We start from the raw sequence: 12,248 nt of genomic DNA on the forward strand, positions 1-12,248 counted from the left end.
TCCTTGGTTAAGTTTACTCCTAGGTACTTTATTTTTTTGGTTGTAATTGTGAAGGGGATTGTTTCCTTAATTTCTCCTTCTGACTGTTCATTGTTGGTGTATAAAAATGCCTCTGATTTCTGAGTATTGATTTTATATCCTGCCACTTTGCTGAATTCATTTATCAGGTCCAGTAGCTTTTTGACTGAGACTTTAGGGTTTTCTATATACAATATCATATCATCTGCAAATAATGATAGTTTTACTTCTTCTTTTCCAACTTGAATGCCTTTTATTTCTTCTTGTCTGATTGCTGTGGCTAGGACTTCCAGGACTATGTTAAATAAGAGTGGTGAAAGGGGGCACCCCTGCCTTGTTCCTGATCTTAAGGGTATTGCTTTTAATTTTTTCCCATTGAGTATGATGTTGGCTGTGGGTTTCTCATAGATTAGAGTCATATTTTATCAGAGAGTATTTTACTACCTTTATTTTCAAATGCTACGGTAAAGCTGTGTCTTGGACTCTCTGTGCAGCCTGAAATAATATGGAATCATCATCATCATCATCATCATCATCTCTCTCTCTCTCTCTCTCTTTCTCTCTCTCTCTCTTGATTTATAATAGGAAAGAGGAATTGGTTCCCATGACCATGAAAGCTGAGAAGTTCCAAGATTGGCCACGTGGAAGTTGGAGAACCAAGAAAGCTTGCAGTGTCTGTCATTCAGTCTCCAAGATGGCCAACCATGGGAGTTGATAATGTAAGTTCTGGTCCAAGTCTGAAGGCTCAAGAACCATGAGGGCCAGTGTCTTAGGGTGAGAAGGGATGGGTGTTACAGTCCAAGCAGGGACCACAAATGTGCCTCCTTCCACCTTTTTCATTCCAGGCTGTCTATGGATTGGCTGGTGCCCACATGCACTGGGGAAGGTGGTCTTAGCCCACTGACTCAATGCTAATATCTTCTAGAGATATGGTCACAGACACAGTCCGTGGGTTAGCGTTACCTGGTGTAGTTGACACATAAAATGAACTATCACATCTCACTGCCTGTTCCCACCTCTGGGTCTTTGCCTGGAGTAGTACTTTTTACAGATATCCACTTGGCTCACTCCTTTACCTCCTTTAAGGTTTTGCTCAGCATCACCTTCTCGGATAACCACGGTCATCCTATTTAAAATCACCCTCTCACCATCCAGCACCTTCCATCCCTTTTATTCTCAGTCATGTTTCTCTGGAACTCATCACTTTTGAAATACTGTGAATTCACATATTTATTATGACCACTGTCTGTCTCCTCACAGTAGATTATAAAGGTCATGGCAGGAAGAACATCTTTCCTGTTGTATTCCCAATACCTACAGCCATGTACATCGTAGCCTCAATACATATTGTTGTAAAAATGAATAAATAATTAATAGGTGTAGGTTACTTTCTCCAGACATTTATATTGTACTCATTAGTTACTTTCTTTTTTTTTTTTTAAGTGAGAGTAGGGGAGATAGTGAAACAGACTCCCACATGTGCCCTGACTGGGATTAACCTCACAACCCTATCTGAGGCTGATGCTCTAATCAACCAAGCTATTTTTAGAACCTAAGGCCAATGCTTGGACCAGCTGACTATTCTCAGCACCTAGGGTCAATGCTCAAACCAGTCAAGCCACTGGCTTTGGGAGGGCAAGAGTTAGAGAAGGGGAAGAGGAAGGGGGAGAGAAGCAGGTCATTTCTCCTATGTGCCCTGACCGGGAATCAAACCCAGGATGTCCATATACTGGGCCGACACTCTATCCATTGAGCTACCAGCCAGGGCCTCTTAGGTTTTTTTAAGAAAGGAATTTTAGTATTTCATAAAAATAACAGATCTATGATAACCACCACTGAAACTGATGACAACAAACATTATAATAATTTAGAGAAAAAAAAATCCCAAAGAGAGGGAGCCAGTAATAAAATGAGGCAAATTTGCTGAAGATCATAGAATTTTTCTCAACCATAAAAAAATAATAAATCAATAAATGTAGTGTTACTCTGCCAAGTATGACAGAACCCAAGTTGTAAGTATGTGACTCATTCAGCACAAGACAAGAGATGGTGATGCTTAAACCAAAAGACTTGATAGAAATGTGATTTGTTACTTATCGACCGATATCATCCCGTGGGGTGTCGCAACCCCTGAAGTTTCTAAGTCACACACTGAAATGTGTTCTGGGCATTGGTCTCCTTCTATTGCAGAGGAAGCCAGGTAGAAAGCTTAGCAGCTATCCAGAATGGACTTGTAATTGATCAGAGACTTGAAGGAGAAAATGACAAGTGGACCAGAAGAGGAGGGGCATAGAGATGGTGCTCACATTTCTCCTTCCCTTTCATTTCTGCACCTTTTTCTACCTCCACAGTTCCACTTAGTTTGTGGTTCCACATTTGGGCCTAAAAGGGGAAACACAATGTTGTCTTTTCATTTTTATTGAGTGTACTTTTTGTCCTCGCTAACGATAGATATTTATTGAGGAAGAAAAAGCTGTAATAGGTATTCAGAAGGAAAAGTCTTACAGAGGGTAAGTGAAATCAAGCAGTAAAAACGGTGGCTAGAGGAGGGGGGAGTGGAGACTTGACTTTTACAGACATCATATCCCACCTGGTAGTGTTGAACCACCATTTGGTTCTTCCCATATTAGATTTCAAATTAATGTCTGGAAGAGGTTCAGAAGGGGAAAGAATTATTGCAATCATGTCATGATCGTGTGCCAAAATGTTGCACATTGTTGCATAACCCATACTGCAATACCCTGCGACAATTTCCCATCAGAATAAAGTTGGGCCTTATTAAATGGGGTTCAGCATGTCTAGCAAACATTGTTTACATTCAGTCAAATGTTAGTACCCAAAGAAACTATAAAAGACATAGAAAAGAGGAATGGGCACCAATTTCTTCCAAAGTATTGAGCATGAAAAATGCCATCTGTTCTATTTAATTCTGAGGATTTCGTCCTCTGAAGTCAGATTCCTGCTTTGACTTTTTAGATTTCTGGGCTGTCTACCTACTGAAATATCTCCCACCATTTTTTCTCTAGCATCCACCTCCCTATCTTTAACTACATCTCCAGTATGAGCTAAAACAGGGGATTGAATTTGAGTAGCTCTAAGTTTTACATGCATTGGTTGGTTTCCCTAATTATAAGAGAAATGGGAGCTTTTGAACACTACCCTAGAGGTCAGTACAAGTTATCCCACTATAATTACTTTTAAGTTTAGAGTATACACAGTTAGATTCATAAGTAACCAGAAAGATATGGGAAATAACCCTGAGAATTTAATCTCTCTCTCTCTCTATTTGTATATGTATTTGATTTCTATAAGTCAGTTTCATACATATTTTCTCATTTTACATTTTCTACATTAATAAAATGATTTTGTCATTAATTCCCTTTTATAGTGTAGGACTGGATTTAGAGAAGCCAAATAATTAAATAACTAACCCAGAGTCACGTGGCTACCACATGGCAGAGATGGAATTCAAACTCAAGCCCAGCCGACTTTGAGGTCGACAGCCATTCAGACGAGGGAGCTCCTGTGGGGCATGGCTGTCAGGGAGGCACAGGCACACTTGTCTTTGTGGCTCTCTCTTGAGAGAAAAGACTTCCTGTGGTTTGCTTTTAGAACTCCCAAGCTCACCCCTTTCACCAACAAGGGGAACCCCACCCTGCCACATGCTACTCGCCCAAATACCACTTCTTTCTTTCTTCCTGTTTTTGCGCTTCTATCACACTGATTTTATTCTGCTTCCTGTGAAAGTTACTCCTTGAGGTGGCTTTTCCCTCAAGACATGGTGCAGGCATCAAAGACAGGATTTTGTCTTACTCATTTCACCTTTCCTCTGGGGCAAAGCCTGCTCCTGTGCACATAGTAGGTGCGCAGTAAACATTAAAAACATCAAAATAGCTGCATATGAGTGTGGAGAGCCAGGGCTGTGAGATCTCTTAAGCCCTGTGAGATCTGCATTAGCACAAGAGATAGAAAGAACGGTTTTCTTGGTACTGTAGTTTCGTCTGCTCTGGCCAAACATAGAAAGCTGTCGTGTGAATATTTTTGAACCTCAAAAACAATTTTGGTTTAAGTCTGGGTGGTGGTGGTGTGGGTGGTGGCTCTAATTTCTCCCACCCCCGTCTTCCCCTCTGATATTAGAACATGTAATCCCCACAGTGCTGACTGCTCTGAATTTTGTGAACAGCATGTCCTCTGGACATATTGTTGGGTACACAGCTCGCCTCTTGAAGAAACTTACTTGTAGCTTATAATTAAATTAAAGGATCAGCTGCTGCCTAGATGCCTTGTTTACGAGTTTCTCAGGCAAGAGGTAGTCATGTCAGAACTACTATTGTTATGAGTTTGGCTGTTTCCAATGAACCCTTTGCACAAGTCAGTTGCTTAGCACCCATCAGTCAGTCATGCACCTTGGCTCCGTCCCACTGTTTCCCCTTTGCGCTGGCACAAACAACTCTGCAAAGGAAAACACTTCGTAAGAAAAGTCATAAGCATTGGCTTAAAATAAAAACCAAACCAAACCCATAGACTGGACCCTGTGACCAACTCACGGGGCTGCTGCCTCCAGTTCCAATGGCCCTGGAAGACCACAACAAACACGTGAGCCCACGAAGGCAGGGACCATCTCCTCTGCCCTTTGTTCCATTGATGGAATATTCTAATATGCAGTAGGTGGAGGACTGAGTCCCTGGCTTGGCTATGATTGTCCCAGTGTTGGCAATGAGAGTCTCCTGCCCTGGGAAACCCCTCAGTGCTGGTCAAGCTGGCATAGTGTGTCACCCCAGCATAAGGTGCCTTATTAGTGCTGTTCACCACGAGACTCCCATTCTGGGTCAGTTTGTGAGCTAGAAGGCTCTGGACCATGGTGCCCAAAATACAAATCCGTGGTTAAGTCCCAGTGACTTTTTGCTAAAACATAGTCATGCAATCCCCAAAGGGTCCGTGAATATCCTTGACTCCAGAGCTTCCAACCCCATATGCCCGGTGGTCTTGGGTGTTGACATGCTGGTGTGCTACTGATGGGTTGTGGCTCTGCCCAGCTGAGGACTCCCTTGGCTTTTGAGGTGGCCGGGCAGGGCCTGCTCTGCCTTCAGCCCCCAGTTTCTTTCCTCTGGCATGAGCTCTCTCATCTTTTTAGCCCAGTGAGCTCTGAAAAATGACCTCATTTTCTACATGTGTCGTAAGAAGAAAAATGTTGGGAAGAACTAACTGTTCAACTCCAACCCATTCATTTTCTGGATGAAGCTTAACTTAGATCATTTTCTATTAAATGCAGGTTTGTATCAAAGCTGAGGCAAAACTGTTTAATTTGTCTGCATTCAGCCGATCCAGATGACTTAGATCACTGCCTGGGAAAGCCGATGAATTACGCAGTGACTGGTAAGTGACAGAACCCAGAAAACTGATAAGCTGTGTTGTTGTCCATTCACTTGCATCAAAGGTGCACAACCAGCAGGTGAGAAAAAGAAGAAACATGTTTCTGGGTGCTATCAACACAGATCTCTACGATACCTCACTTCATGTATGTTTTCAGTAAACCTTTTACCATTCACGTCTGAATTACCTTTAAGTTCAAGTCACCCAGCTCATGTCTCAGTTCTACACTAGAATTTGTATGTCTACAACATGATAGTTTCAGAAATCGAGACATCAGAAATGTAGACAGCCAAGTGAAAATCATAGACTCAAAAACCCCTGTTCCCAAGACAACAGGCATTTACATCTTTGCCAAATTATTCTGTAAATCAAAGATGAGTTCAAGCTCACAGTGGGGAAAGGATTCAGAGAGAAAGGCAATATGCACATAGAAGTCTCTGCTTCCAGGGTACCGGAGTCTCCGATTCTTGGTTCCTCTGCTGTTTCTCTAAGGCAGTGGGTGGAGAAGGGATGGAGTCTGTATATGAAGTTGGGTCTTTACAGATCAGAACTTGACATTGCGCCAAACTTGATTCCTGCCCAACTTCTGGCTCTTCGATTGCTTAATACATTAGTGGCCTCCTTCCAGTTCCCAGTGGTCGGAGCTCCACATCACACAGTCCTTGTCCCATCTGGTGCTAATTGGCACCCTTGTTGGTAGTTTCCAAAAGCAGAAAAGGAAAAAAAAAGGCTACCTTTCTGTCCTTAGAAGCTAGAAGCTTAGTACAGGCAGTCCTCAATTTAAATGGAGATGTGTCTTAAACTATTGTATGTAAATCAGTTGTTAAGGACTCAGAACATTTTTATTTTTCAATTACTGTTTATATTCAATAACATTCCAACTTAGTTGCAGACATACAGCACAATGTGTACTTTATGGAGTGGTTTCCAGATATTTCAAGTACCCATCGGGCCCATACATAGTTGTTACAATATTATTGACTATGTTCTCAATGCTATAATTGACATCGCTGTGACTACTCTTTACCTACCAGTTTGTGCTTCTTAATCCCTTCACCATTTTCACCAGGGTCCCCAAACCCCTTCCATTCTGTCAATGGTCAGTCTGTTCTCTCTATGAGTCTATTTCTATCTTGTCTGTTTATTTTGTTTTTCTTAAAAATATTTTGTTCTTTAGAACCCACATATAACTTTAATCATATAGTATTTGTCTTTCTCTGTCTGACTTATTTCACTTAGCATAATACCCTCTAGGTCTATCCATGCTGTTGCAAAAGGTAAGATTTCATGTTTTTAAAATGGTTGAGTAGCATTCCATTGTGAAGAACAGAATTTTCCAATGAAATACATCTGTGCCTGATGGTTACTTCCTCAGGTCAGCTCAATTCAAAAAATCTGTTTGACCCATGATGCACCCAAGAAACACTTCCCATCTTGATAGCCTGGAGCCATCATGCTGTTGAGGAGAGAAAGATGAATCTGAAGAGCATGTGGCTCTTCAGGTGGGTGGGGGGATTCTGGAGGCTCTCATGGTGGCTGGATCTTCAAGAGTACAGGAGAGAGAGTGACGGAGGAGAGGACCTTTTAAATAAAAAGAAGATACCTTAAGAAAGTTCTGGTTTGAGGATCACATATAAGAAAAGCTCCCAGGGGAATAAGTCACTACTATTTCCCAGAGATGTGCTCATAATTTTTCCCCAGAACAAGTGAAAGAGAACCCTAGGCTTCTAGTGAAAATCTCTGAGGATATAGGAGTAACAGAGCCAGCTGGGTAAAATACAAGAAACATTCCTATCTTTCTTTTATCCTTTGATAATAAAGACACACGCCTCTAGAAGTCCCTAGAAACAACTCACTCATTACGAGGAAAAGTAGCAAAACAAGAGTATAAAAGTGGTATCTCTGCCCCTCATGGCTCACCACCAAAGCAGCCCTGCCACCAAGGGCTCTGGCTCATGCTAATAAATTCTGTGCTAAAAGTCCCCCAGTGGAAAGGTAGTAATCATGTGGTTCTGTTTAATGAAAGTATAAACAGAGGCCATCCCTTTCTAATTCAGACAGGGAGAAAACTTAGGACCTGGGGTTCTTGGGGCAGTGACTCAGACATGAGCCATTAACTCGAGAGAGAGCCTGTGTTGACATGTACAAATTGGGTGTGTGTTTTGACTTGACTGGTCAAGGAAAAAGCCAGGTTGGGGGTGGGGTGGGTGGTGTGTGTGTGTGTGTTTAAGGAGAACAATAGGCAGGACAGTCCAGAAACAGTCAAAGTGATTGTTTGACAGGTGATCATTGTTTCCGTTTTGGTTTGTCACTTACATCAAGTAAATCACACCAGTTAAAGCTCATGGACTTCATGTTCAATATACTCTTGGTGAAGTTCTACCACGCAGCTCATTTGGGTGGGGACTGCACAGTTCTCATTTGGCTCTCTCTCCTCTACTTAAAAATTGTGCAGATCCTTTCTCTTCTGAAGCTAATTTCCAATGCTGCTTCTAACTATTCAGGCATTATGTCAGAAGTCAGCTCAGGAAACTGACAGAAATCTATGTAAACATATTCACATTAGAGGAGAGAAGGTTTTGACAGGTCTTAAACAAATACCCAGCTTGATTTTTATTTGTGACAGAATGGCTATAAGTCACTTGCTGACACTTTCTAGGAATCAAAAGCTCGAAGCACCCCAGACTGGAAGTCAGATGGTTTCTACTCTCCTGCCTGGCCCACTTTCACCAGTGGTTGACTTTCTGTGTCCTGGGACTCAGTCTTGTATTGGAACATCAGAGCTGGTCTACTTAATTTCTACTGCTGTAACATCCTAGGATTGTGATTCTCAAAAGCTTCTATAAAATGGATCACCATTGTGGGGCATTTAGACACTATTTATTTAGACATGCTTAATGTCAATTTTGGCTTTCCTATACATACCTGATCTTGAACATCACAGCTAATGGCAGGCAGTCTTTCCTATACATTTATAAATAACTAATTATACAGACTTTATGTCTCCAAACCTGTCCTTCCTGTAGATAGCAATGAAGTATGCTAATATTAAAGACTTAAATCCCACCATCTCTTGCCTTCTTATGCTAACATTAGTACCCCCACCCCCACCCCCCAATCATGGGAAATTCTCACTCTGTAGGTCTGCCCTGCAGACTCACATGGCCACAAACTTGTCAGATCTCATGGTACTGGGCACAACAGTTCTTAAGTTGAGCCTGTTGTTGCTCTACTGGGTGTGACAGGTATGTTTTTTGCTCTGCCAGGCTTGGCATTTTCACTTGTGGTTCTGCTGGTTCAGCTGACTACTAGTGGCTGCTGCTAATGCCGAGCTGGGTATAAAATCTTGTGTCAGATGCTGCCTTTATTCTACCGCTGGGTATCTGTCTCTGTACTGATCCAGGAGTGTGGCATTTCCTCCTGACTGACCACACTTAGACTATTGACAAGGCATGGTGGTCGATACAGCACTTGCTCTGCTGGAGTCCTTGGATGGCTAATCCTGTGTGCTGATTTTTGGAAAAAAGTGGTGGGGAGAAATTGTTCCTTTTTGCTAAGTTCTGCTAGAGGGGATTCCAAAGCAGAATCGCTTAGGTTGTAAAGCAAAACAACCATTTCAGCATTTACTTAGAACTGCTTGCTTTCTGTAATACACTAAGCCCAATGGGGGGTAAGTTGGGGATAAATCTCCAACTTGCTATGTTCAGAATCATCTTCCTCATGCAATGACTAAGGCTTTTTGACTGAGTCACTTCTTCATGCCTGCAGCCTTCCTCCCTCTGGACCAGTTATCTCCCAGAAGTTTCTTAGTCTTCATGTAAGTAGATTTATAGAGGCTGACACTGCCCTTCTGCCAGATGTCCCCAGACACATCTGAATCTCTTTTAGTCTCAAGCTGAGGCCTTTATTATAGTTGCATAAAAAGCTGGATAGAGTTCAAATTCTTGACAATATTTTCTGATTCCCTTGGACATTTAGACTCTGCCTTTCCACAAAGTTCATCCTGTGTGAGGGTCTGAATGCAACTTGTTAATATGCTTTGGTTATGGTTTGCTATGTTTGTATATGGTGCCTCCCTCTGAGCAGTAACCTTCTCAGAGGTAGAACTTGTTTTCTTCTGTTATGTCCTTTGTCATGTCTTGCAAAGTGCTGCTCACATACTAGGATTTTGATTGGAAGAGAGATATTCAGGCAGATCACTGGAAGGTGCTCTTGGAACTGTAAATAAATCTCACTTCCTTGAGCAATAATAACTCTACATGCTCAAAACACTGGGACACAGCTTCTACCAGATTTCCGGAGAGCCAGACCTCATGGTAATACTGACAGTATAGAGAGAATGAGTTTTCTTCTTTAGCTTGGAAGCACTGGACTATATTTTAGTGGTTTAGTATATAGAATAACATGCTGGCAAAAAATCCTAGGGAGATAAGCCCAAGGCCTTAAGAAGATTGTAATTACACACACAGAATTTTAAGGGACTGGAACAATTGGAGTAACTTAATGTTATGGTTAATTGCAGGTTAGTCAGAAAATCATTCTGATTTCAACACTTTTTAAATAATCCCTATAAAATGACCCAAGCAAAGTCCCATATAATAAACACAGCTCCCTCATTCTTTGATGTCTGAGGATTTTTCAAGCCTTTAGGTTAATAGTAGCAACATGGGTTTTCATTTATGTGTTAGGAGGCAAGATGGTGCAGAACACTGGCCTTTGCCTGAACCAACCACTCTCTAGTCCCTAGACATTGGTTTTAGGCAAACCTTTGACCTCAGATTGATACGCCCATGGTTCTTTTGTCTTCACTATCCCACTCTCAAAATTAAGTTTGTGATATTTTGAGGAACCAAAAGTATGTGTATAGGAAAATATCATGCAAAATTATTCCCTCTACTCAGACACACCCTTTTTACCATATTAGGCTTTTGGTTTGTTTTGTTTCTATGTATTTTGTGATCTTTTCCCCCCTCTGTGCATTATAATTTTAAATGAATCTTAGTATCCACATACAAACTAAATATCTACAAGTGATGAAATCATTTAAATTCACAGAAGAGTAAAAAATATATATATATAGTTTTTAAATAGTCCCTCTCAGGCCCTAGATGGGTGGCTCAGTTGGTTAGAGCATTGTCCTTATGTGCCAAGGTTGTAGGTTAAATCCTTAGTCAGGGCACATATAAAACTCAACCAATGAATGGGTAAATAAGTGGAACAACAGATCGATGTTTCTCTCTCCACTCCTTTCTCTCTCTCAAATCAGTAAGTAAATTAAAAAAATAAAAATAAAAAAGCCCCTCCCTGTACACAAGATATAATATTCTGATTAAATTATAGTGCATCAAGTGTAAAGGACTGCTCATAAAATCTGTGTAAATGAAAAACAAGCCACATGTAAAGGAGTAAGGATTGGATTGGTATCAGATTTTCTATATGCAACTAAATATTAGAAGAAAATGAAGCAATGTTCTGTGCCAACATATAGGTCAGGTGTGAGGACAGAAGAGAGATCTTTTCTGACTTCTAGGAAGGGTAACATTTACCTTTTGATGATGGATTTTAGGAAGTTTGTTGAAGTTGTGGCTTGAGTCCAGCAGCAGGAGGAAAGACCCAAGGAATGGAAAATGTGGAACTCAGAGAATGGGGAACCAACCCAGGAGAGAAAAGAGAGGAGTCCCCAAATGACCACTATACAGAGAAAACATTTCAGTCTGGTGTCAGAGAGGACAAAGAAACCCATGAAGGAGATTTCCTTTTGGGGGAAAAAGGGAATTCTATGTAATAGAAGCTTTGCATTAAGGGATAAACACAGAAAACAGGATAATCAGAACCTCTAAAAAAATGAAATCTGTGGTAGAAAGTTAGGATCACAATAATTCATCAATTAAAAGCACAATTGAAAGATTGAAACAGATTCCACTTAACCTTGGTGCTCCTGGGTGTTTGACTTTCATGGGTGTAGGGGTCTGCTTTAACTAAACATGGAACGCGCAGGAAAAGAAATATTATGCTAAAGCGTCGACCTGGAAATGCTGAGGTTGCCAGTTCAAAACCCTGGGCTTGCCTGGTCAAGGCACATATGGGAGTTGATGCTTCCAGCTCCTCCCCCACTTCTCTCTCTGTCTCTCCTCTCTCTCTCTCTCTCCTCTCTAAAATGAAAAAAAAAAAAAAAAGAAACATTATGCAAACACAAACCTTGGGCTGATGATGAAAAATTTTTGCAAATTTAATGTGTAATACGTCCAGAGCAGGAAAGTCTTATTTGTTGTGGAGTGTGCACAGTCTTGGCAATGCAGAAGTCAACATCTATCTGACAGGGAGGGGAGGGATGGAGGGAGGGGCTAGAGGAGAGGAAAAGGGTGGCAAGGTTCTTCAAAGGAGGAAGTTGAGCTACTAATTAAAATTGATGGAAAAGAAATTGTAGGTATATATTTTTTTAAATTCAGAGGTACACAATAGAATTTTTATAATATTAATATTACCATCAAACTTTGCAATGCATGAGTAGTAGGGATGGAGAAATATAAATGTGTTGTAGTGCCTAAAGGTGATTTCATAAAGAAATAGCGGTCTAAAATATTCTTTAATGTTAGGACAGCAGTCGCCAGAGGAATCCCATTGACTTAAAAGAACATCTTTCTAGGAGTGGGTTTGGGGTTGCTGAGAAAGACATTTGCTTTTGTTAACTCTAAGCTTTCTTCGTCCCTTAATCTGTGACCATCTACATGTTCTATTTTGTTTACAAATTTAAAAATGTAATGGCCATTCACTATGGATATACCCCCTTCCCAAGTGTTCATTCACTGCTTCCTTTTCATAATAATAACCAGATTTTCAACCCTCTGCACATAATT

At 41.0% G+C, this 12,248-nt stretch overlaps 1 long non-coding RNA gene across 1 annotated transcript in view; it reads left to right on the forward strand.

Moving 5' to 3' along the window:
• The first annotated feature begins 612 nt into the window (after nucleotides 1-612).
• Nucleotides 613-12,248, forward strand: part of LOC136320323 (uncharacterized) — a 105,937-nt gene continuing 94,301 nt past the window's right edge. The window contains exons 1-2 of the long non-coding RNA XR_010728310.1: nucleotides 613-737; nucleotides 5,291-5,394. This is a non-coding gene — a long non-coding RNA (uncharacterized lncRNA). The remainder of the gene's footprint in view (nucleotides 738-5,290; nucleotides 5,395-12,248) is intronic.

The sequence above is a fragment of the Saccopteryx bilineata genome, chromosome 1 (assembly GCF_036850765.1).
Source record: "Saccopteryx bilineata isolate mSacBil1 chromosome 1, mSacBil1_pri_phased_curated, whole genome shotgun sequence".
In the NCBI taxonomy this organism is placed as follows: Eukaryota; Metazoa; Chordata; class Mammalia; order Chiroptera; family Emballonuridae; genus Saccopteryx; species Saccopteryx bilineata.